The sequence below is a fragment of the Manis pentadactyla genome, chromosome 10 (genome assembly GCF_030020395.1).
Source record: "Manis pentadactyla isolate mManPen7 chromosome 10, mManPen7.hap1, whole genome shotgun sequence".
Taxonomy (NCBI): domain Eukaryota; kingdom Metazoa; phylum Chordata; class Mammalia; order Pholidota; family Manidae; genus Manis; species Manis pentadactyla.
Genome location: NC_080028.1, coordinates 18129575 through 18152637, shown reverse-complemented (window position 1 = coordinate 18152637; position 23063 = coordinate 18129575). Strand labels below are relative to the sequence as shown.

Genomic DNA, 23063 nt, shown 5'->3' with positions numbered 1-23063 from the left:
TGGAGCCTGCAGCAAAGGGAAGCTCACTGGGCAGGTCTGCCTGTGCCTCCTTTAAGGCCATTAGCTTAGCTGTGTCTCACTTGGAGACATCAGAGCTTCTTGATTTGAAAGAATGTCAGTAGATCATCAAGTCCAGTCCTTACTCCAGGGAGGTAAATTAATACTGCCATTAACAAGACTATAGGCTTTCATGTGGAGAGAAGAAGGAGTAGAGGACTGAGTGAGCAGAAGGGCCCCTGCAGGCCTGAGTTGGTACAGGAGGGGACTCTCTAGCTCAGGTAGAAAATCGATACGATGTAATAGAATAGTGGCCCTCAAACTTCTGCATGCACCAGCATTACCTGGAGGGCTTTTAAAACACAGACCATTGGACCTCAGAGACTCTGATTCTAATGAGTCTGGGACTCAATAACTTATCATTTCTAACACGTTTCCAGGTGATGCTATGTTGCTAGTCCAGAAACCATACTTGGGGAACTTACTAGGTAAAAAGAGGGGATAAAAGATGGCAACTGATCAACTGATCACCTTATTCCCCCACCTTCCCTAGGCCTCGGAGCAGGAGCTGGTGAGCAGGCATTCTCCATAGATAGGTGGATGGATGTTAGTCTTTTCTGTCCATTAAGTGTTATATTTGAACTCAGTGAGGGAGAGAGGCCTGTGCCAGATGGTATAGGCCACAAAAATTGTTCCCTGCTGGCATTCACTTAAAAAACAAAAAGAGACAATGAGGTGCTACATGCAGGTGATGTGGCTGAGCCCTGAAAGAGTGAGGGGCTTCCATGGATCTGGTGATCCGGTGGAGTGGGGTGGGCCTAGAGTAAGCAGGAGGAAGAGTAAGACCTGGGTCTCCTGTTGGCCATGGCTCCCTCATGAATCTTCAAGTATATGGTAGATTATCAGTTACATGTTCTTTCATTTTTCTAATTATGTTAACTTTTGTCCATATTTACGGGACCCCATGATGTGGAAAAAAGAGCCCCAGACTAGGAGTTGGCAGGGTCCAATCCTGGCTCCACTGAGGTGGGTGGTTGAGGTGGGCACCTTAGCTCTCTGCATCTTAGCCACTTCTGCAAGCAGAAGACAATGTTGGCCTTATAATCCTGCTGACTCCTTGGCAGTCCAATGGGATCAGGTGTAAAGGTACTTTACAAGAATAGAAAATATTAGAGGAAGAAAAATCATTACTCATTCATTCATTCAACAAAGTTGTATTGCCTCTCTATGGGGAAAAGAGGAAATAAGAGGTCTTCTTTTTGGTCAATTTTTCCTCCTTCCTCTGCTCCTGACCTTGCCACTACTGAGAAAACCTGTAATGTTTACAAACTTAAACTGCAACCAAGTTACCAGATGCAGTTTTAGAGGCTCCCTGGGAGAAGGTGCTCAGGGCCCTTACGTGCTCTCTCCAGAATACGGTGCCTGTTCTCATCTCTAAGCACAAAATGACAAGGAGCAGAGGCAGGGAGGCAGCAGGGAGATGGAAAGGGCCTTGCAGGAGAGCCACTGGGTCCCAGTCCTGGTACTCAATGGGTGGCCTTGGGTAACGTATTTAAAACCCTGTGGCCCCATTTTTATCTGTCATATGGAAATGAGTGGGGGCTGAAATTCAACAGTACTGCTTGTCTAAACATTGAAATGCTTCTGCCCCAGCTGGTAGACGTTCCTGCCACTCAGGTGTCCCCCATCTCTGCTTCTCTGGACCTCCAACCAGTCCTGGGTTCCCTGGACCATTTCCACTCTCTAGCAACTAGGAGGGAATGCCTGGCACAGTGCGTGCCTCAAATCCACCAACTGCTAAATATTTTTGACCATCACTTGTCTGTACAGTTTTTGTGATGATCAAGATATGATTTCAATAAGGAAATGCCTTGACTGCCAGTACAGTGGAGGCTCAATATAGTTTTGCCTCCTTGCAGGCAAAAGCAGACTCCACAGCGATGAAGGGCAGGCAGACATGGGTGGAAGAGCAAAGAGGGCAAGAAGTTGGGGAGCAGAGAGAGAGAGAGAATATGATAAGCGGGCGGGGAGACACACTTCTCCCCACGTGCGATGTGCTTAGCAAGCGCCTGCTTGGAGCCCAAAGAGCCCTGTCAGAGGACTTGGCATTCTTTGAAGGCAGCACAAAGTGTTATTGTTATATAGTAACAGCTCTTGCCCACGTCGCTAATTTATTCCATCCTAATCTCCTCTTCACTGTGGAGACGAAAGTCTGAGCATTTCTGCTTTGCACTGCCCTGCAACCTGTGACTCGGAGAATAGTTTCCTTGTTTCTCTGGGGCTTCTCTCCCATTTTCACTTTCTTGGCAAACCTGCTGAAAGGTATCAGAGACTCAGGCACACCCTGGAACATTGATATGTTTGGAATTTAATCAAATTCCCCGCAAAATGGGACTCTTTACTTTACCCCTGGAAGCGCTCACTTTAAAAATATTTAAAAGCAATCAAAAGACAAATTATTAGGACTCTACCCTTCACAATGAGCTTTGTAGGATCTTTGTATTTTGATAGACACTTCACTCTTCCCAAGAAACAAGGTCAGGCATCTCCCTGATTCCGACGTGTTAGCGCAGCTACTGGTAGAGAGATGGCTGGGGTCCAATCCTGTTTTCAATGTTACATCTCTGCCTTGTTCCCTGGCGTCTCTTTTCTTGCAGGAGGGGTTGGGAAAGCCTCACAGCAGTCTCAGGTGTCATGCATGGTCTTAATGCCCAGAATGATGGAGCTAAGAGTTCCAACCTGTGCCTTTGCAGGTGTGAACAGTCTCAGGTCTGAACGTCAAGGCCCACAGGAGCCAGATGGTCCAGGAGCCCAGAAAGAAAATATCCCCAGTTGCTCAGCAGTCCTTTATTTTCACATTTGTTAACTTCCACTGTGTCGCCAACCCCACCCTGGGGTTGAAGCAGCGCTTCTCTGTGATCCTCAAATCCTCAGACTTGCCCTCCCCACCCACTTGACTGGGAGTCCCTTTTCCTCACACACCACTCGTCCCCACCTCAGCTTTGTCCTGTGGTCCCTTTACCCTGAGCCTCACTCTCTTCCTTATTTCAGGCCTCAGAGGAAGGGCTTATGCCTGGCTGATGACGGAATGCCTCCCGATGACCTCTCGGGTTATTTTCTCCTCTCTTGGGCAGTCTCATCCTTTCCAATAGCAACTCTCCCGTGTTGTAAGAAGGACCCTCACCCTTATCCCGTCCAGGGCTTATGACTCTGCTAATATCCCCTTTCTTCTTGAAATGTCCCCTGTACTCTACAGAAGTAGTAGTTCTTGTACAGCAAAAATGAACAGTTTTTTCTCAAGTTTCCTTAATGGCTTCTCCTTGGCTGACAAAGAAAAGCATTCCCAAGATTCCTTTCCTCTGCTCCCTCTCTTTCTGCCCCCCTTTCCCCTCTCCTGCCCACATCCTCCTCATCTCTCTCAACAATGTCATCCACTGCCGTGGCCTCAGTGGCTCCCCCTTACCTCTACAGAACCGACTCCCATAATCCTTTCCTCTGGAACTTTCTTGCCTCCCAGATTCCAGACCCGGAATCCTAACAACCTGTGGGACTTCTCCTTACATATCCTGCTGGCAGTTTAGCACCAAGTTTTCAATATCAAAATCATTCTCTTCTCCTTGAAACCTTTCAACCTCCTGGTCCCTTTGTTTTTGTAAATGGTGCAGATATTACCTTAGTCGTGCAAACAAAAAACATTGATTCTTTGTTCTGCCTCACCCCGTTTATTTAACTCGCTTGTTCTGTTCGGTTGTGAATTATCTCCTGGTTACAACCCCTCCCTTCCCACTGCATGTGTTATCACCCAAATTGACATGTGCTCTTCTTGTCTACATTCCTGCAATAGCCTGTTGGGTGGTTGTTTCCATGATTTTGTGTTCTTTTCTATTTGACTTACATGCCTCAGCCAAATCAATCTCCCCAAAGCCTACTTCCAATAAAAGTCTTTCATGGCTTTACCTCTCTACTCAATTAAATTTGGAGTCTTCAAAATGCCTTTTGAGATTTTCCATATGTTGGTCCTAAAAGATCTTCTCAGACTTAGTTCACAGTACTGTCCTATATTTAACTTATTTTCTAGTCATATGACATGACAAAATTTCCTAGTTATGCCCAGTGATTTCCAGTTTCTGTCCCTTTGTTTATATTCTTTCTTTCGCTTAACATCCCCAAACATACTTTGCTCAAATGCAAATATCCCTTCTCTTGGTCCCTAGGAAACTTAGTTTAAGCTTCCTTGTGACCCTGACCATTGTCAGCTTAATATTGACTATTTTGAGAGCCTGACTTCTCTACTTTTCTCCTCTCCAATTTGTAAGACCCTTGGGGGGTAAGAGTATATCATAGATCTCTTTAGAATTTTGCACAGCACCTGGGCTAGTGTCTTCCGCATAGTCAACTGCAATATATATTTTGAATGTTGAGGTTGAAATGTTGAATGTTGGATGAAAGTATATATTCTTAGAAACTTTATAATCACTTTCTTGCATTATGTTGTAGAAAGGTTTTACAATTTTTCTTCTATTTACTTTTTATTTTAATTAATGACTGGAAAATACTAGAAACCAGTCACCTCACCTAAACTTTCTCACAACAAACTTATTTCTTCTCAAAGATTGCTGTTCTCATCAACATTTTTAGAGTGATCATGAATTCCTATTTAGATAACTTAGTGGAAAAGAAAATAAATATCTGATTGTAGTGCACTCAGAAGTTTCTGGACCATGATGTTGTGGAATTGGTACTTATTTTTAAAAAATGCCCAAAGCTTTATAATAATGAGACATTCAAGGTATTAAGTGCAAAGTCCCCTAGACCCTCTCCTAATACTCAGCCCTCCTTTCCTATGTTCTGTCTGTAAGAGGATGCAGAGAAAGACAAATAGCAAGGTGATACACCTGACCACAGAACCTTAACAGGGTCTCCTACTGATGTTTATATATTTTTTCATGACCCTGTGTATCCCTAGATGTTGGCTCTCCATATTTAAAAAGAAGAAATATTTGGAAAATGCCCTCAACTACTAACCAAAATAAAGTTGGTTACTGAGTGCAGGGACCATGTGTCAATACCTTATTTATTTCTCCCACAGGATTAAATCCATTTCTGAGCACACTGTGATGACCAATCAGTCCTCACTGATTGATTGTAGATAGTTGATATATTTTTTAAGGGACTCTTTTGGAAATTTTCCTTGATCCCTCAACTCAGGTGAATGCTGACAGCATGTGCAGACCAAATCTGTATCTAGAGCCACGTATTGGCTGAGAACTCACCACACAAAATTTTGTTAAACAGCTGGTTTGGCAAAATTCATGCTTTGTTAAATGAGAAAGAAAGTGATTGGTAGGTGAGGTATAAGTTTTTAAAGCAATTTTTTACAGTGCGTGTGTGTGTGTGTGTGTGTGTGTGTGTGTGTGTGTGTTTCCAGATGCACTTGTATGCATTTTGCATTGGCTTCAGAACAGAAACAAGCAGTCCTGTCTCACTTAGTGTGATTGGAGCCTTCTTCAACAGGCAGGCTCCTCTAGCCATCTTGGGCCATTTCTGTGCCACAGGCAAAATTTTCTTTTTCCCAATGTTTATTTTAAGCAAGTTCAAGAAATTTCAAAACAGCAGGTTTAGGTGAAAAAAATAGGAAATCTTTTGTTCAGCATGTACAGTTTGAATCGTGTCAGAAAATATTGCTGCTTCCATTTTATGACACTTTTCTTTGGAGGCACCACTTTTTTTTTCTTTTTCTTTTTCTTTTTAACAAAGTCAGGAATACTCTGTCAGGAGGCTGTCCATAGCTGAGCCTCATGGACAGATGGCCGGCTCAAACACGTAACAAAGGGTCTGTTGTGATGGTGCCAATTCTATTTCATGAAATCTTTTTTGGTATAAACTGGAGAAAGCACTTTGTTCAGTTAAAGGTTTTTTTTTTTTCCTGCCAGTTGTTTTCGCCAAGGTCAATGTTTCTATTACATGGGGGAAGTATACACTCCCTCTGGTGGCTGATTTAACACACTTTTCTTTACTAAAAGATGTATGGATCTCCGTAACTAGAGTGTCCTAATATGATGTACATTCATTTAACAAATATTTATTGAGTTCCTATTATTTGTCAGACCAAGTACTAAGTAATTGGAGTCGGAAAACACAAAGTCATGATCTGGATCTGCAAAATACTAAGTAACCATTGGACCTGTTCACAAGGCAGCCACTTCTCTGTACTTCATTTCCTCAACAATGAGGTACAGATCTGCACTGCTTATCTCAAAGCATAGTATCAAACATCAAAAAAGATAACAGCTAAAAGGATCATCTGTTGTAAATTAGATGAGGTCAATTTAATGCTTAAAATAATTTAACAGCCTCCCATTGCTCTTAAAATTAAAATCCAGCCTTTTTTCATGGATTCAAAGACCCAGCGTAATCTGGCCTCTGCATCCCAGCCAGTCTCATCTCACACCCTTCTCCCTCTGAGGAATCCCACGCCTCCATACCGGCCAACTTTCATATCCTTGAAAGTTCAGTTTCTCAAGGTCTTCACACATACTTTCTCCTCTTCCTGGCAAGCAATTTCTCCTACTCCTCACCTGCCTAATTCTTATTTATTCTTATTTAAAAGCCACTTTCCAAAAATTCCTTTGCTAACCACCATCTCTAAAAATAATTCCCTTTGCTTTTTCTTTCATAAAAACTTATTTCCCTTCATTCATTTAACCCATATAAATGTTATTTGTTTACTGTTTAAATTTTTTGGACTGTCTTCTAGAATGAAAGCTCCATATCATGACTGTACAATTCACCACTATATACCCTGCATTTGTAAATATCATCAATTAGAATTTTGAGAATGAATGAATGAATGAATGAAACCTGTGGAGTTCTAAAAAAATGTAAACATATTCTTAAATAAAAATAAAATAAGATATATCTAAGGAAAAAGAGGAGGAAATGCAGTTTGAATAAGAGGAGGTTAATATACATAGCAAGTATTGGAATGTGGATTTTTAAAATTAATTATGTATTCAACTACATTAATGTCATATATTTCATAATTATTAAATTAAATAGAATTATTAAATAGAATTTTATAATCTAAAGCCTCAGCTTTCAGATGATAAAACTGGGGGCCATGAAGTGATGTGTCTAAGGTCATACAGGGGCAGAAACAACATTAGAATGGGTACCTCTGACTCTTCATCTAGAGTTTTTTTACTACATCATGCTTATTCTTGTATATCATTATTATTATAAGATCTCATTTCTTAAAACTTGGTAGGTTTATTAAACTCCCATATTAATCCTAGACCAGGGCTACTATAACCAAATTGCTTTCAACCTGATCTAGAACTAAAATAGACATTTATTTCAGCTCAACTCCCTTCCTTCCTTCATCCTTCCTTCTCTTCCCTTACGGAGGTTATTTTGTCATCCTTTATGCTCAAAGGATCTTTTCTAGCTGGGAACTCATACTCTTCATTTCTGGGAAGTTTTCTTAAACTGTTTCTTTTATCATTTCTTTTCCTCCATTTCCTGTTTTATTCTTCTGTAACTCTGCTTTCCTTGAAATTCTTCTATTGAGTTTTTCATTTCTACTGTCATAACTTCAACAATAGCTCTTTAATGTTCTCTATTTCTTTTTAAAACAAACTAATCTTATTTCAGAGGTACAGTATCCTTTCTTAACTTTCTGAGAAAACAAAATGCACTATTTTTTTTTAAATTTTGGTATCATTAGTATACAATCACATGAGCAACATTGTGGTTACTAGACTCCCCCATTATCAAGTCCCCACCACATTCCCCATTACAGTCTCTGACCATCAGCATAGTAAGATGCTATAGAGTTACTACTTGTCTTCTCTGAAAATATACTATTTTTGAGATTATTTTTCTCCTCACACTTTTTTTGTCTTTATGTTCCTTGTCTCACATTAGTATATTTTAGTCATTGTCTTTCATGTTGAAGCTTTTCTCAAATGTTTGGTGTTTCTGGATGGTCATTCGTATTTAAGAGAGGATAAAGTTGCCAGAAATGTTATGGAACACTCAGATTTAGATTTAATGTAAACAATAAATACATTTTTAGTATAAGTATGTCCCAAATAATCATATTTTTATTTGCTAAATCTGGCCATCTTAAGATAGGTGCATAAAGCAGCTGAAGAAATATCTGAGTGCACAGATAGGACTTATTGACTCCTAGGCATCACTAAGGTGACCTGGCTGAGGCATTTCTTTAGGGAATGCTTTGCTATTAGTATCTTTATGTCTTATTATTGGGCTAGTCAAAGTACCCAGACCAGAATCATTCAATCTTCAGCCTAAAAGCATGGCTGTCATTATTTTGGGAGCCAATGTGAGACAGGAGGTTGGGGTTCTCACCATTTACAATGCATACTATTAACAAATCTCCCTATTTTCAGTAGAGTGCCTCTGTCCTCTGTAATACCTGACATCCCTCTGTCTAGGATCTTTCTGATATGCCCTCTCCAGAGAGCAAGTCTTCACTCTTTTACTGCTTCTCAAACAGACTTAGCAAATCCTATATCAGATTCAGATTCAGTTGCATCCCCACTTTCAGAGGTACTTCTGGTTGTCCATTTCTGAGGCTTTTTGGGGTTTTGCAGTGCAAATCAGGTTGCTTCTGGGCTTCCCCCACTGTCAATTTGAATTTCAGCTTCATGGGTCTGCTAAGCCAGTTACCACTCAACCGTCTGCTTTCTATCTTAACAAAATGTTGTTTTCCTTCTCATTCTTTTTGTCCTTATAGGTTAATGTCTTTAAAATAGATTTTACTGTCTTTTTAGTGGGTTTTGGAGATGGAATGTAATGCAAAGCATATGTTAAATCTGCCATCTTTAACTAGAAGCACAGCCATAAATTTTCAAAGTGACTACAGAAGAGTCATTTAATTGTTCTTTTCTCAATTTTCTTTTTTGTAAAACGAGAAGGCTAAGAGAGATGATGGTTGATGGACCCCACACAAAATTTTATGATTGTATAATCTCCCACATTATCATTCTTAATTGAGACCATCAGGTTACAACTTCCTAAACTTTCAAAACAACTTCTGTGTTCCATCTTTTAAGGAAAGGACAAAGACACAGTCTACATTTTCAATTATATTGAGACTCCCAACTCTGACACTTGCCATCATGGGACCTTGAGCAAGGACTACTCTGAAGTTTATTTCCTCTCAAATGGAGGCATTAGGATCAACTTGTCTCACAAGGCTGCTGAGATGAACAGATGAATTAATCCATAGGAAAGTGCTTCACATATGGAAAGTTGCTTTGCAAATATTAATTGATGTGGTTATTTTCTGGATTAGGCATCTTCTGAGCATAATAGTTCTTGGCCTTTTCAAAGTCTTCTGGTTGGAGAATTGCAGTATTTACTTTTAATTTCCTGGACTTGCTATAATTAGTGCTACCAGTCCCTGCAAGTTGCCAGTAAATGTTTCTATAAAACATTGAGCCCTCTAAGACATTAATAATACTTCTAATAAGGGTGAATTTTAATTGGAAATCATTAGTGTGTCAGTTAATCTGCTAAATGCTTTATACACATCATCTCTAATCTTTACAATCATCCTTCAAGGTAAGTCTTATTGAACCCATTTTATAGATAAGGAAATGGAGGCTCATGGGAGATAAGTGATTTGGCCAAGTTCACTCACTTAGTAGAGTTAGGATTCAAACCAGGTTTATGTGGCACCAAAATCCATGTGTACTCTTTTCCTTATGCCATATGCCTTCTTAACTCTTTAAAAACCACTAATATCTCCTCTTGCAATGTTGAGGTCAGAATGTGAACAAGCTAAATATGGTAGCTATTAATTTGGTTCCTTCTAGTCTCAATTCTGGCATCCCCCCAGTGGTTTCTGAGTTTCGACCATAAGAGTCTATTAGTCATGGTTTCTCAGGCCCCACTGCTTTTGCTCTGGTATTTCTCCCCTTTGAATATCATCTCTCCATTTCTCTGATCAGTGATGGTCTAACTCACCCTGCAGGGCTCCGTCAGGTCCAGCTTCTTTGTGAAGCTTTTCTTTACTTCTCCAAGCAAAACTGACTGCTCCCTTGTCTATGTTCTTTGAGCATATTAATCCACATAATATAAAATTGTTTCTCTTTAACTATTTTGGCTTACAAAAATGACAATTTCATATTGTTTAATCAAATATTTCCTTATCCTATTGTATTGTAGTTGAGGACAGGATGTATCCTGCCCCCTTCCCATCCCACCCCAAAAATATAAGGTCCATGACAGTTAACCATAGAGCTAAAAGTGACTTCCTTGTGGCCAAATGCTCAAGAAATAATTGGTGGAGTTTTCTCCCTTCCTCATCCTTCATCTTCTCTTTTAATATTTTAACCCAAGCCGAAGATTTCATATAAGGTTTTAGGCTGAAGTCTTCAAAATAAAATGTTTTAAAAGAAAAAACACATAAAACATAGAGTCACTGCTAGAATTATACATAATTTTAGAGATGAAGCCATAGAGTGGGGCTTTAGAACTGAAGATTTAGGAAGCTTAGAAGGGCCAAATCTGTATGAAACTTTAAAGAACATCTAGAGGTGAGGGAGTTAAAAGCAAGGACCTGCTTTTGAAACTTGTGACCTTGGGTTATTTAACTTCCCCGTGCACCATATTCCTTATCTCATAAATGAGGATGATAATAATACTTGCCACAAAGGTTAGCACATGAAGAGTAAATGAGCTAATTCATGAAAAAAATGCTTTGTATGATGCCTGGCAGACAGTCAGTGCACAGAGTTACTTTCCTGAGGTCACGCAATTAGCTAATGTCAGAAAACAGATTTTCCACTCCCAATCCTGTTTTCTAGGCACACTTTTTTTTTTAATAACAGATTATTATGAGCACTCTCACATAATTGATATTTGATTCCTAGTATATGTGTTTGCTTCTAGGAACTGATTCATATTCATTTCCTTCTATTCCTTTTTCTTCTGGTATTGTACCATGAACTCTTCAGGTATAAGGCCCTTTGATAAATTTCTGAGCAATAATATTAGTTAGTCAAATGAGGCAGCTGATTTTATGGTATGTATATCCTTTCAGAAATTATTATCTTAACTTTACAGAAAAAAAGCCATACCTAATATTAAAACTCAGATATATATGTTTGTTTTTAGCTGAAAAATCAAAACAGAATTACAAAAGTATTAGAAGTCTTCGGAAGTAGTCGTACATGGAGCTATTGAAGTAGACAGTAATGATGATGCTGGTGTCTGGAAATGATATAATTACAAGGTTTAAAATTTAGCATCTTTTTGTTTTTCAAGTTAAACCATTATATAAACACAGACTCAGGTTATCCAGAACTTGCAGAGACAGAAACAGAGGAAAATGTGTCTCCTATACATTTTATATTATGAAAGGTTCATTAGGGTTGTCATGGGTTGGGGAAATGTGGCCTTCTTATCATCATTTTCTTCTAGACTAGCTGAGGGGCTTAAGAGAGATTCACAGTGGAGGGAATAAGGATTAGGGGCCTAAGTGTATTATGAGAAAAAGCATGTAATTTGAAGAGGTCATCAGGAAATCATTTCCCAAGGAGGGCCCTTGTCTTTGAAATCCTTTCTCACTCCTGTTCTAACAAAGCCCTAGTTCATTGAACCTCAAAGGATGATCTTAAGCAGCTGGTTTTGGCTGGCGAGCTTTGATGGCTGGGGTGTTTGAACTGCAGTGGGGTTAAAATGGTCTATTTCAGTTTAATTATTTGTGTATCTGCTCAGGATTCCTCTCAAGGAAGAATGGGCTTCATCCTGTGGGAAATGAACATGTCTGTGTAATATAGGGTCTTAGGCAAAATGAAATCACTTTTTGAAGAGCTCAAGTTGATGTTTTGATGAATTAGTTCATCCTGTAACTCGGTGCTTCTGTGGTCCATTTGGTCTGAGCAAGAAGTATTTCTACTTTCACCTCTGTACCTTTTGTTTTCTGAAGTCTAGACAACCTCTTCACAACTTTACACTTTCCTAATCCTGCTCTTTTCCCAAAGATTTCCTTCTGTAAATAATTTCCTAGATCATTTAACTTCAAAATTCAAAATTAAAATAGATTTGAACATCCCTTTGGTGTCCTGGGGGAGAAGCAGAGGGATCCATAGTCTCTGGATATGGCTTTATTTCTGAGAAGATTGTTGAGAGGATCCACAGCATGGAATGTTCTAATTTTAGCTTTTTCTTCAAGAGGAAGGGTTAATTTTTTGTGTACAATTTTTCCCTTCCTTCCTGGGCTTTAGAGTTGCTGAATGTGATTTTACTAGATTCCTCCATTAGAATATAAGTTCCATGAAGTCAAGCACTTGTCTAGTTTACTGTTCTACTATGAGTGCTTAGGACAGTGTCTGGCACATAATGGGTTCTCATTCATTTAAATGAACAAATGAATGACTGTGTGTATCAGTCAGGATAGGCTGGGTTGTGCTGCAACAACAAGCACCCTCCAAATCTTAGTGGTGTATTTCTTATGCACTGCAGATCAGCTGGGGGCTCTGTTCCATGTTTCCTCACTTTGGAACCCAGGCTGGCAAAGCAGCCACCATCTTCAATGTTGCTTATCAATGGATAGAGGGAAAGAGAGTTGTAGGTTCCCCAATGCCAATAAAATATTCTTGCCTGGAAGTGATAGGTGACCCTTTCACTTATGAGTCATTAGACAGAACTAGACTCATAGCCCTCCCCAAACCACCTGGTGGTATGTGTGCAGTCTTACTCTGTGCTCCAAAAATATTGATAGCAATAATGACTACTACACTGAGAACAGCAAGGCTTTTGTTGAAGTCTTTTAGGGCTTCTTGTCCATTGTTAGAATTTTGGTGAAGCCAAGAGGCAGCTCCATTTCTCAGAATGACTTTTAAAGTCATAAATCAATCACTTTCAACAAGGACAGTATTATCCCAAGGGGATGAAAATTGGTTCTCTGGGTGAATAAATTGAGATCTTTTAGCCCTCCTAAGAACCACACTATATAAGCAGATATATGATATATTTGTGGTATTTAAATGTCATAGTGGAGACAATTAGGAAAAAATGTCACATAGGCTCTTTAGGGATCAATAATGAAAAAAGGTTAAGAAACATTGCTTTAAACTAAGCTTATATCTGGACTTCTTGTTGCTGGTGGTGTTTGAAGGGAGTTATGGTTCCCTGGGGCATGTGGATTGTTTCTTCTGGTTTGAAGAGATGGTCACACAACAGACTCCAGACCACTTTCATAAGACATCTCCTTCACTGAGCCTGCTATGCTCCAAAATGTCCTCACACCTGTAGATATAAAAGGCCTATTCATGGAATATTAATAGTATTAGTAGCAGTAGTAGTTTTACTATCAAGGCAAATATCACTCTCCAGACCACTATTTAGGAAAACCAACACCAAACTGGACAGGTTCTATGCTAAATAATAGACTGACTGGTATTCTTGTTCTGAGATTTTAGGTCATGTGAATTTGGAAATTTAAGTTTCAGACTCACAAGTGTTGTTAAACGTTTTTTGACTTGCAGAGAAAATCTTAAAAGGACAAGATAAAAGAAACAAAAGATCCCTTTCTTTTTTATCTCTTAGCAAAACTGGGTTAGACTTTTTGCTCGCTGTATTTGAATTGCAGCTTGTGCACTTATTCACTGAGGGGCATTCTTCAAGTTGTATAATTTCTTTGGGCCTTGGTTTCCTCATAGATAAATGAATAATAATTGTATTTACCTCATAAAGTAGTTTCAAGGATTAAATGACATATAATGCATATAAGTGTTTTAAACAGTGTCTGGTGAAATAGTAGTCATTCCTAGCTATATTACACTATTTTTATTATTATTATTTCTCATACGTGGTACCTAGCCTTCTTAGTTAGAAATGGAGGCTCCAAGCCTTCTTCCCTTACACATATTTTCTTACACCATTATGCCATTTATGTAGCTCAGTTTTAACTATATTACCATCCATGGCAGACAGTGAAGGGTTGTAGATACAGCCCATATGCAACTCACTTTCTCCTATAAGCTCTCAGCAGATTGATTAGGTATGCACATGTGACTGAGCTCCAAGTAGAAGCCACTAGATAGGACTTAAGAAAAGCTATTTCAAAGAACTGTACCCAGAAAACATGGTTCTTTGGTGTGATGTGTTCCTTTCTTACACACACACACATATATGTGTTTATATATATATTATTGTTTATATATATAACAATAATAATATTATGCACAGTAGTAATAATAGTATAATTTCATTTGGGTTCCCAGACGTGATTCCAGCACGTGTGAGTATGTGGGAGGAGGTCTTGCCACACATAACACCAAGCAGTTATTGAACACCAGCAAGGTGTTGGAAAACTCAACTCAATTCTGATGCTATCTGCCCGGAGACAGCACCAGATTCCCCAGATTAAGGGCTCTGTCCTACAAAACTGCCTCCCTCCCCGACTCCAGGCACTGGTTGCAAGCCTCAGGCACTTAACCTGTGCTTCTGACCTACCAGCTATGGCTTGGAGTTTCCCATGACCTCCCTCTTGGGTTTGATTATTTTGCAAGAGTGGCTCACAGAACCCAGGAAAACACTTACTCTTTTACCGGTTTAATAAAGTATATCATAAAGGTATAAAGTATATCATAAAGGATACAAGTTAACAGCCAGATGAAGAGATACATGGGGCAAGGTCCCAAATAAAGGAGCTTCTATCCTCTCAGAGCTTGGAGCCTGGCTCGGAGGCATGTGGAGGTGTTCTGGTTCCCCAGGCATAGAAGTTCTTCCTGCCTGAGAAGCAGGATCCAGAAGTGGAGAGAGATAAGCTCTTCTCAGGGGTTTTTGTGAGGGCTTCACTGCATAGTCATGATTGTCTAAATTACTGGCCATTGGCTGATTCAGTTTCCAGTCCCTGCCCTTGAGTGGGGGCCCAAAAGCTTCTCATTAACATGACAAGACACCTGTTTCACTTTTAAGACTCTTCAGTGTTTGTAGGAACTGTGGCTGAAAACCAAATATACCTGGGAAATATATATTTGGTCATATGAATGACCAATATGTATTTCTTATGACTCATATATCACCTTTGGCATTTAGTTCTTTCCACTTTCTGCTTACCAAGTGAAATGCAGATGGGTTTTACTCCGGTTGGTGCAGCAGCTAACTCTTGACCATGAGGCAACAGCCATGATACCATCACTTTAAGGGCAGGGCTACAGAGGATCAGAAGAGGTTAAATCTACAATGGCTCTGTTGGACAACTTTATCACCCTACACAAACTTCTTCCTGGCATCTCAGTATGAGAAAGAGCATATGTTCATGGGTTAAAGCTGCTGTTTTCTGTTGCTTGCAGCAAAAATAAAGCATTTTAAGTTGATCCATTATTTTTATCTATACGGAAATCTTTGTGTAAATTTGGATGCTTCATAAAAATGAAAGGAAAATGAAACAAAATGTACATTTATAAACTACTGGTAAGAGACATAGTCCCAGAACATAGTAGCAAAATAAGTTTTGGGGTTTGTTTATCCCAAAATTACAAACACAAGGGTCATGCCATATGAAACTAGCCAAATAAGTATTTGCCTTTTTTGTCATTATTGTTATTTTAAAATTTTATTGTTTATCTTTTCCAGCATGATTGAGATATCATTGACATATAACATTGTATACGGTGTGCAACATAATGATTCTTTTTTATTAAAGTTTCATTGATATACATTCTTATGAAGGTTTCATATGAAAAGCAATGTGGTTACTACATTCACCCTTATTATTGAGTGCCCCCCTACCCCACTGCAGTCATTGTCCTTCAGTGTAATTAGATGCCACAGAGTCACTACTTGTCTTCTCTGTGCTACACTGTCTTTCCCATGATCATGATTCCCCCCACACCAGTGTACTAATCATAATACCCCTCAATCCCCTTCTCCCTCCCTCCCACCTGCCCTCCCTCACCTCTCCCTTTCATGAGTGCTAGTTCCTTCCTGGAGTTTGTGAGTCTGCTGCTGTTTTGTTCCTTCAGTTTTGCTTCATTGTTATACTCCACAAATGAGGGAAATCATTTGGTACTTGTCTTTCTCTCCCTGGCTTATTTCACTGAGCATAATACCCTCTAGCTCCATCCATGTTGTTGCAAATGTAGGATCTGTTTCTTTCTTATGGCTGAATAGTATTCCATTGTGTATATGCACCACATCTTCTTTATCCATTCATCTACTGATGGACACTTAGGTTGCTTCCATATCTTGGTTATTGTAAAAGGTGCTGCAATAAACATAGGGGGCATATGTCTTTTTGAATCTGAGATCTTGTATTCTTTGGGTAAACTCCTAGGAGTGGACAACATAATGATTTCATATATGTATATATTGCAAAATGATCACCACAATAAGGTTACTCAACACACCCATCACCTTACATAGTTACAATTTTTGTGTGTATTGTGAGAGCTTTTAAGTTTTACTGTTTTAGCAATGTTCAAATATACAATGAAGTATTGTTAACTATAGTCACCATGCTATACATACATCCCCAGAAGTTATTCATCTTAAAATTGGAAGTTTGTACCCTTTAACCACATTCACCTATTTCCTTCCCCTGCCCCATCCTTGACTGCCACCAATCTCTTCACTGTTTCTGTAAGTTTGGGTTTTCTAGATTCCACATATAAGTGAGATCATAAATCAAAGATAATATTTGTCATCCTCTGTCTGACTTATTTCACTAAAAATAATGCCCTCAAGGAATAAATGTAACCAAGAATGTGAAAGATCTATACACTGAACATTTCAAGACAGTGATGTCAGAAATTGAAGGTGATACAAATCCTAGACTTCCTGATCCCAGTGCAGTTGTAAGGGAGTTTGGGGAGGTGGAATCTGGCTTCCATCCTGGGAGGTGGGCCTTACCTCCCATGGAGGCTCATGTACAGAAGGCATTTTCCAACCATTGAAAGGGACTTCAAATTGTAGCAGTGGAAAAGAATGACGCTTCATGGCTAAGCAACACAGTCAGAGTAAACCCAGATCCCTCTAGTAACAAAGTCCATACGTTTTGCCACCATACTGAAGGGCTCGTAATCTGTAGTGAGGAATCTAGATCTCAGATTTTTGAGATAACAGGGCTCCCATCTGGTGAATCCAGGGGGATGGAAACACTGTTGGGTGGGTGTGTTTCTAAATCATCTTTCCCCTTTCTTCTCTTTACACATTTTGTCAGGAGTCTGATGGCAATCCCAAGGAGTGGTTTGACCAAGAGGGGGCTTATTTTCTTTGCCAGCTGGGTTGCCAGCTGTATAAATATCAAGAAGGAAGTGGTGCATCTGGCGAGATGGATATATTCCTGTAATAGGCAGATGTGATCGCAGAAGAATGACCTTTGGAAGTGGAATCATTAGGAAAGATCCGTATTCACCTCCCTTTACTCTCCTACAGATTTCCACAGAAATGACAAGTCTTGGCTAAACTGTTTGGTTGTTTTCTGCTCTTGCTTGTTCATACACCCTCCCACATTCCATGGGAGTAGTGGCAAATCTGGTTGAAGAGAACCTAGGCCACCTTTTTTTACTAATGGGTAGAGTGACTGTCCAAGGTGCTTGATCATGCTCTGTTTCTTATTGATGTTGCAGCAAGCACTCAGCCTTTGACCCTTGCTTCCTATCCCCATGTGGAGAGCAGAGAAACTGGGGCTGTAATTGGTAGCATTCAGGAAAGGAAGTTTATTTAACTGAATGTCATTTTTCCTCCTTAATAGTAGCTATTATTCACTGAGGACTTACTCTGTACCAAATACTTCGCCAACATTAATATATTTAACCCTCACAAGAAACCTCTGAATTCAGTGCTATCATAAGCAGTCCCATTTTACAGATGAGAGAATTGGAGCTTAGAGAAGGTGTATAGTGACAGCGCTGGGATTGGAGCTTGGGCCTGTCTGGCTTCAGAGTCAGTACCGGTAATCACACTCTGTCCTGTGAGTACGAAGGAAAATTTAGCTCAGTGCCTACCCCAAATGACATGATTGCACACCGCAAATGGTGGAATGTGGATGAGTGGAAGTTAGCTTTCCCCATGAGCAGTGGATTAGAATTCAGGCCCAAGTCTGTAAGCTGCCACACCGGCAATCTGCAATGCTAAGCAACATCTCTTGGGTTCTGCAAAACTTGTGTCCATGGGTAGATGTGCCCCAAATTCTGGCACTGAGGCCAGCAAGTGAACAAGTGAGATGGGGCACTAAACTGCTCAGGCCATTCGGATATGAAGTGACACCCATACTCCATCAGGGCTCCTTGGTTTGTTTACTCTTTGGTTGGCTACATAAATGCTAATGAAAGTGGTCAGGGGTCTGGTTTCCTTTGGTGAGCACTGGACTGTTATCTACCTAGGTTGCCCCCCTGCTGAGTGTGACACCTATTCATGGGCAGCGTTCTGTTGAATAAGCAAGTTGTGTTTCAGGGCAGCCATCCAGCTCCAAAACAGTCCACCTATTGAGATCTGATCTCTTGGCAATGGGGACTCCCAGCGTTATTGTTATTACGATATGTTCTAACTCTTTCTCTTCTTCTTACAGGTTCCCATGAAAAGAAATCATGGTGTTGGCACTGGATGTCATTTCCAGTAGCAGTTTTCCCGGTACTGGCTATAGGGACTGAATGGTAAGATGCACACACACCAAAGGGATCCTGGCAGGGGAGCGTGGGTGGGGTAGATTAGGGAGCAGGATGACTGAAGGGCCAGGCAGAGGCTGCCACCGACACAAACAATGCACAGTTATCATAACCAATCACAGGGGTCCTCCTAGCAGGGAATCTGCAAGGTTAGGGAGGAACTATGTGCCGTGTGTGTGTGTGTGTGTGTGTGTGTGTGTGTAAATGACAGAGGTGTGCTCTCATCAGACTCTCTTTCAAAAGAAAGTCTAGACCCCAAAGTTCATCTGGTGAAGGATTTCAGCCCTCTTTAATATTATCTCTCTTTTACATTTCTCCTTGCATTCTAACTTCAAATGTTTCAGTGTCTGAACACCTTAAAATGTTTCAGAGTTCATTACATTGGTAATTGAGGATAATGTCAATATCAATTAATTCACAGTCATTCATTCACTTATGAGGAATTATTGAGTGAGTGCTTCTCACGTAAAAGGCAGTATGCTAGGTTTTGCATGGCAGAGCCACCACACACAACTTGCATAACCATCCGTGGTAGTCCAACTTTAGGGGACACAAGATATATAAATAAGGTGAAGTTCCCGCCCTCAAGAGATTTAGATTCTAGGACCTAGAGAAGGTTTAAGTGACAGCTGGAAAGAGTGAAAGATTCTTTTCAGCTGGGGGATTGTGACATTTGTATTAGGTGTTAAGATGGATATAGGATCAGGACACATGGGAAGTGGGTACAGGGGATGGCCTTCAGAAGAGAGAACAGTGTGACAAGTTGTACAAGGACAGGAACTGGCTAGCTGTGTATTGATGCAAAGGGTGTGTGAAGACAAGTAGTAAGAAAGAAGATTGGAGACAAGTTGAAACCTTGACATTAGCTCAGTGGGACTGACTTTTGACTTCTTACAGGGCTGTACAACAATAAATTTGTGATGTTTTAGCCAATACATTTGTGGTAATTTTTATAACATCAATAGGAAACTATTATAAGGTCCCTAAAACAAGAAGCAAACATTACAGTAAGAACACATAGAAGAAAGGGACCCAATCCTGGAGCACTATCCCCTGAGCCACGCTGGCTAAGACCTGTAACAAGCTGCATCATAAGAAGATGCTAAATGGTGCTGCAAGAGCATTCAGAATGCCGTGTTGATATAGTTCATTTCATAAGAGTTCTTGTTATTGATGGTGGTATTAGTGAATTTTCTATGCTCCAAAATTTCCAGCCATATTAACTTTAATGTATTGTTTTCTATATTTTTTAAACTAAGCAGACTTTGCTTGGTATTGTACACAGGGTCTACTGCTCCAGAACGGGCAAAAAACAGCCAAAAAAAATGCTTTCTTTTTACAGAATTATGTCTTAGATGAAGCCCGTTTCTTCCTAGAAATACTAGGGAGTTTTATTTATTTATTTATTTTACCATAAAATAATTGGCTCAGTCTTTCCCCTGTTTAAAATTCCCTGTGGCTCCCCACTACCACAAGAGAAAATTTACAGTTCTTATGATAGGGCAGTGATTGAGAAAAATCCCGCTAGTGGGAAGAACTTTGAGCATATGATTATTTTCTACCAGCCCAGAGTGAGAAATAGCCAAAAGTATGGATCTATATTGAGTCATGGGCCGTTGGATGGTCAGGGACTCAGAAGGAAAAGGATTGAAATAGTAGTGACAAGGAAGTCTGTGGAAAAAGTATATAGACAGATTTCTCTGAATGAGCACAGACTGCGAAGATATTTGTATTCCATCTGAATGTTTACGGAAGGTCACCACTGCAAAAGAGATGCTTAATAATCTGGTGGACAAAATGATACTGTGTAAATCAGTCAAATTTTTTTCCCACTGTCCCAGTGCTTACTTATCGGACCTGAGTACAAAGTAGTCATGGTGACAGGAATAGGCCTTAATAACATGAACTTCCCCTTATCGAGGCTAACCTAGATAACATGCTGTTGTGTCAGTCGGCCAACAGCAGAGACCAACACTGAGTTGCTGATATGACACCTTCCCAGAGGTACCAGTGAGCTACCTGATGCCAGACTGATAGATTCCCTGGACCTCTTCCATCTCAGAAATGGCACAGACTTGCCTTCACTGGAACAGACGTATATTCTGATAAGGATTCAGCTTCTATCACTTCTACCGTCCATGAATAGACAGAATGCCTTACCCACCACTATCATGGTATTCTGTATAGCATGGTGTTTGATAAAGAACCTCATTTCACAGCAAAACTAAAAACAAAATGCGGCAGTGGACTCATGCTTATGAAATTACCTACTTTGCTGCATACTTCCATCATCTGGAACCAGCTGGTGTGATTGAAAGATAGTCAGCTTACTGAAGACTCAGCACCAACTGAGAGACAACCCTGAAGGGATGGGGGTCTGTTTTACATGATGTGATAGACTGTTCAAATCAGAGAACAATTATGTGTGTGGTCTTCCCCACTGTCCACATACATGGTTCAGGAATTAAGAAGCAGAAGTGGGAGTGGCTCTGTATTAGTTTCCTAGGGCTATGACAACAGTGTACCACAGACTGGGTAGCTTACAACAGAGACTTATTTCCTCACGGTGCTGGAATCCGTAAGTCGAAAATCAAGGTGTTGACAGGCCGCACTCCCTCTGGAGGTCCTAGGGGAAATATCCATTATCTGCGTCTTGCAGATTCCCATGCCTGTCAGCATTCCTTGATTTGTGGCCACATCATTCTGGTCTCTGCCTCGTGGCCACCCTGCCTCCTCCTCTTCTCTCTCTGTCTCCTCTGTGTGCCTCTTATAAGGATACTTATTGTAGGATTGAGGGCTGGTTTTATACTACAGGGTCCTTCTTCTCTTAAAATTCTTTAGACATCTGCCAAAACTGTTTTCCCAAGTCTGGTAAAATCCACAGGTTGAAGGAACTAAGACATGGGCATACCTTTTGGAAACCACCATTCATCTCACTACAGCTACACATCTGAATCATAGGGGTAGCTCTTTAAAAAATTAGAGATCCCGATTTTACCTTGAGTATTCTGTCTCAGCATCCGTAAGGGTGGCATCTAGGTGTCTGTATCAGTTCTTCAGGTGATTCTTATATATACATCTAGGCCAAGGAACTGCATTTGAGAACACAACATAGTGCATGCACTGATCCTTCAATTTCAGATTGCCAGCATCACCACTTTCTAACTGTACTACCCTGCATAAGTCAGGTAACCGCTCTGAGCCTATTTCACCTGTAAAATGGAAATCAAAGTAAAACGTTTTCCAAAGGATTCTTGGGAGGATGAAATGAACTAATGCATGCAAAGTGCTTAAATGGTGCCTGGCATGTAGTAAGCACTCAGTAACTGTTTGCTATCGCCACAATAATTATTAATATCATTATTGTTATTCAGTGATGTGGGAGCTGGTTTCCTATACCAAGCAGGAATGGTTGCTGGTCTCCACAGTGCCAAAACGTTCTCCTTATGAACTTTCAAATCATCTATCTTAGCATTGTAACATGGACAGAATGCCTTCTCCAAGTTGATTTTTTATCAGCCCTGTTTTGGATAGGCTAGTCTAAGTTACAACTCACAATTCCAAAAAAGGATGCATATAAGTTGGCTTGATTTTCCAGGCTGCTACAAAATTCTAAGTAGTACACCCATTTGTTTACATACTGGCTGCTTTTGTACTGTAACAGCAGAGTTATACTCATCTCTTACAACAGAGATCATATGACTCACAGAACCTAAAATATTTACTATCTGGCCCTTTACAGAAAAAGTTTGCTGACCCTTTGTTTAGGCTGCAAAGATGCCTACTTCATTAAACCTACTCTCAAAAAGTTTACAGGCAAAGGTGAGGGATGGAAAAGGAAACAATAACCCCAAATAATGGACACATTTCTCTACTAATTGTGTAAATGATTATGAGAATGAGATTATAAAGGAGGAAATGGTTAATTCTTTCTATCAGGTTTTCAGAAAGGCTTTGAAGAGATGAACTTTAGGTTGGGTATCACAATGTGTAAGATTTTGCTCTGTGAATAGGAAGAAGGTGTTTCAAATGAAGATTTAGTGTGATCAAAGAAGCCAGGAAAATAGGCAGAAAGTCTGGGAATCACTCATTAATTTGCCCTGTGCAGCTGAAGCATCTGGTGTGTGTGGGGGGAACAGAAGGAGCAAGTTAGGCTAATGGTGGGTGGGTCCTAGAAAGAGAGAGAGAAAAAAACCCAACCTCTAATGATGATGTGGGAATCCCCTTTCTATCTTGTAGCTTTCATCTAAGCTGCTGCAGCTCTCTGGATGACTCACTTTTTTTACAACTGATACTGTTATCTTTAACCATGTAAAGATGGGGAGAGGAGTGGAGGTGGACGGGTCATTGTGACATTAGCCTCCTAATTTATGTCTTTGTAAAAATGTTTTCATCCCACATTATGTCTTATAATTG

General features: G+C 40.1%; 1 long non-coding RNA gene across 1 annotated transcript in view; it reads left to right on the top strand.

The window, feature by feature from the left end:
* LOC130678955 (uncharacterized) overlaps positions 1–18625 on the top strand; it is a 183215-nt gene extending 164590 nt beyond the window's left edge. The window contains exon 6 of the long non-coding RNA XR_008991934.1: positions 18551–18625. This is a non-coding gene — a long non-coding RNA (uncharacterized LOC130678955). The remainder of the gene's footprint in view (positions 1–18550) is intronic.
* Positions 18626–23063: the final 4438 nt, after the last annotated feature.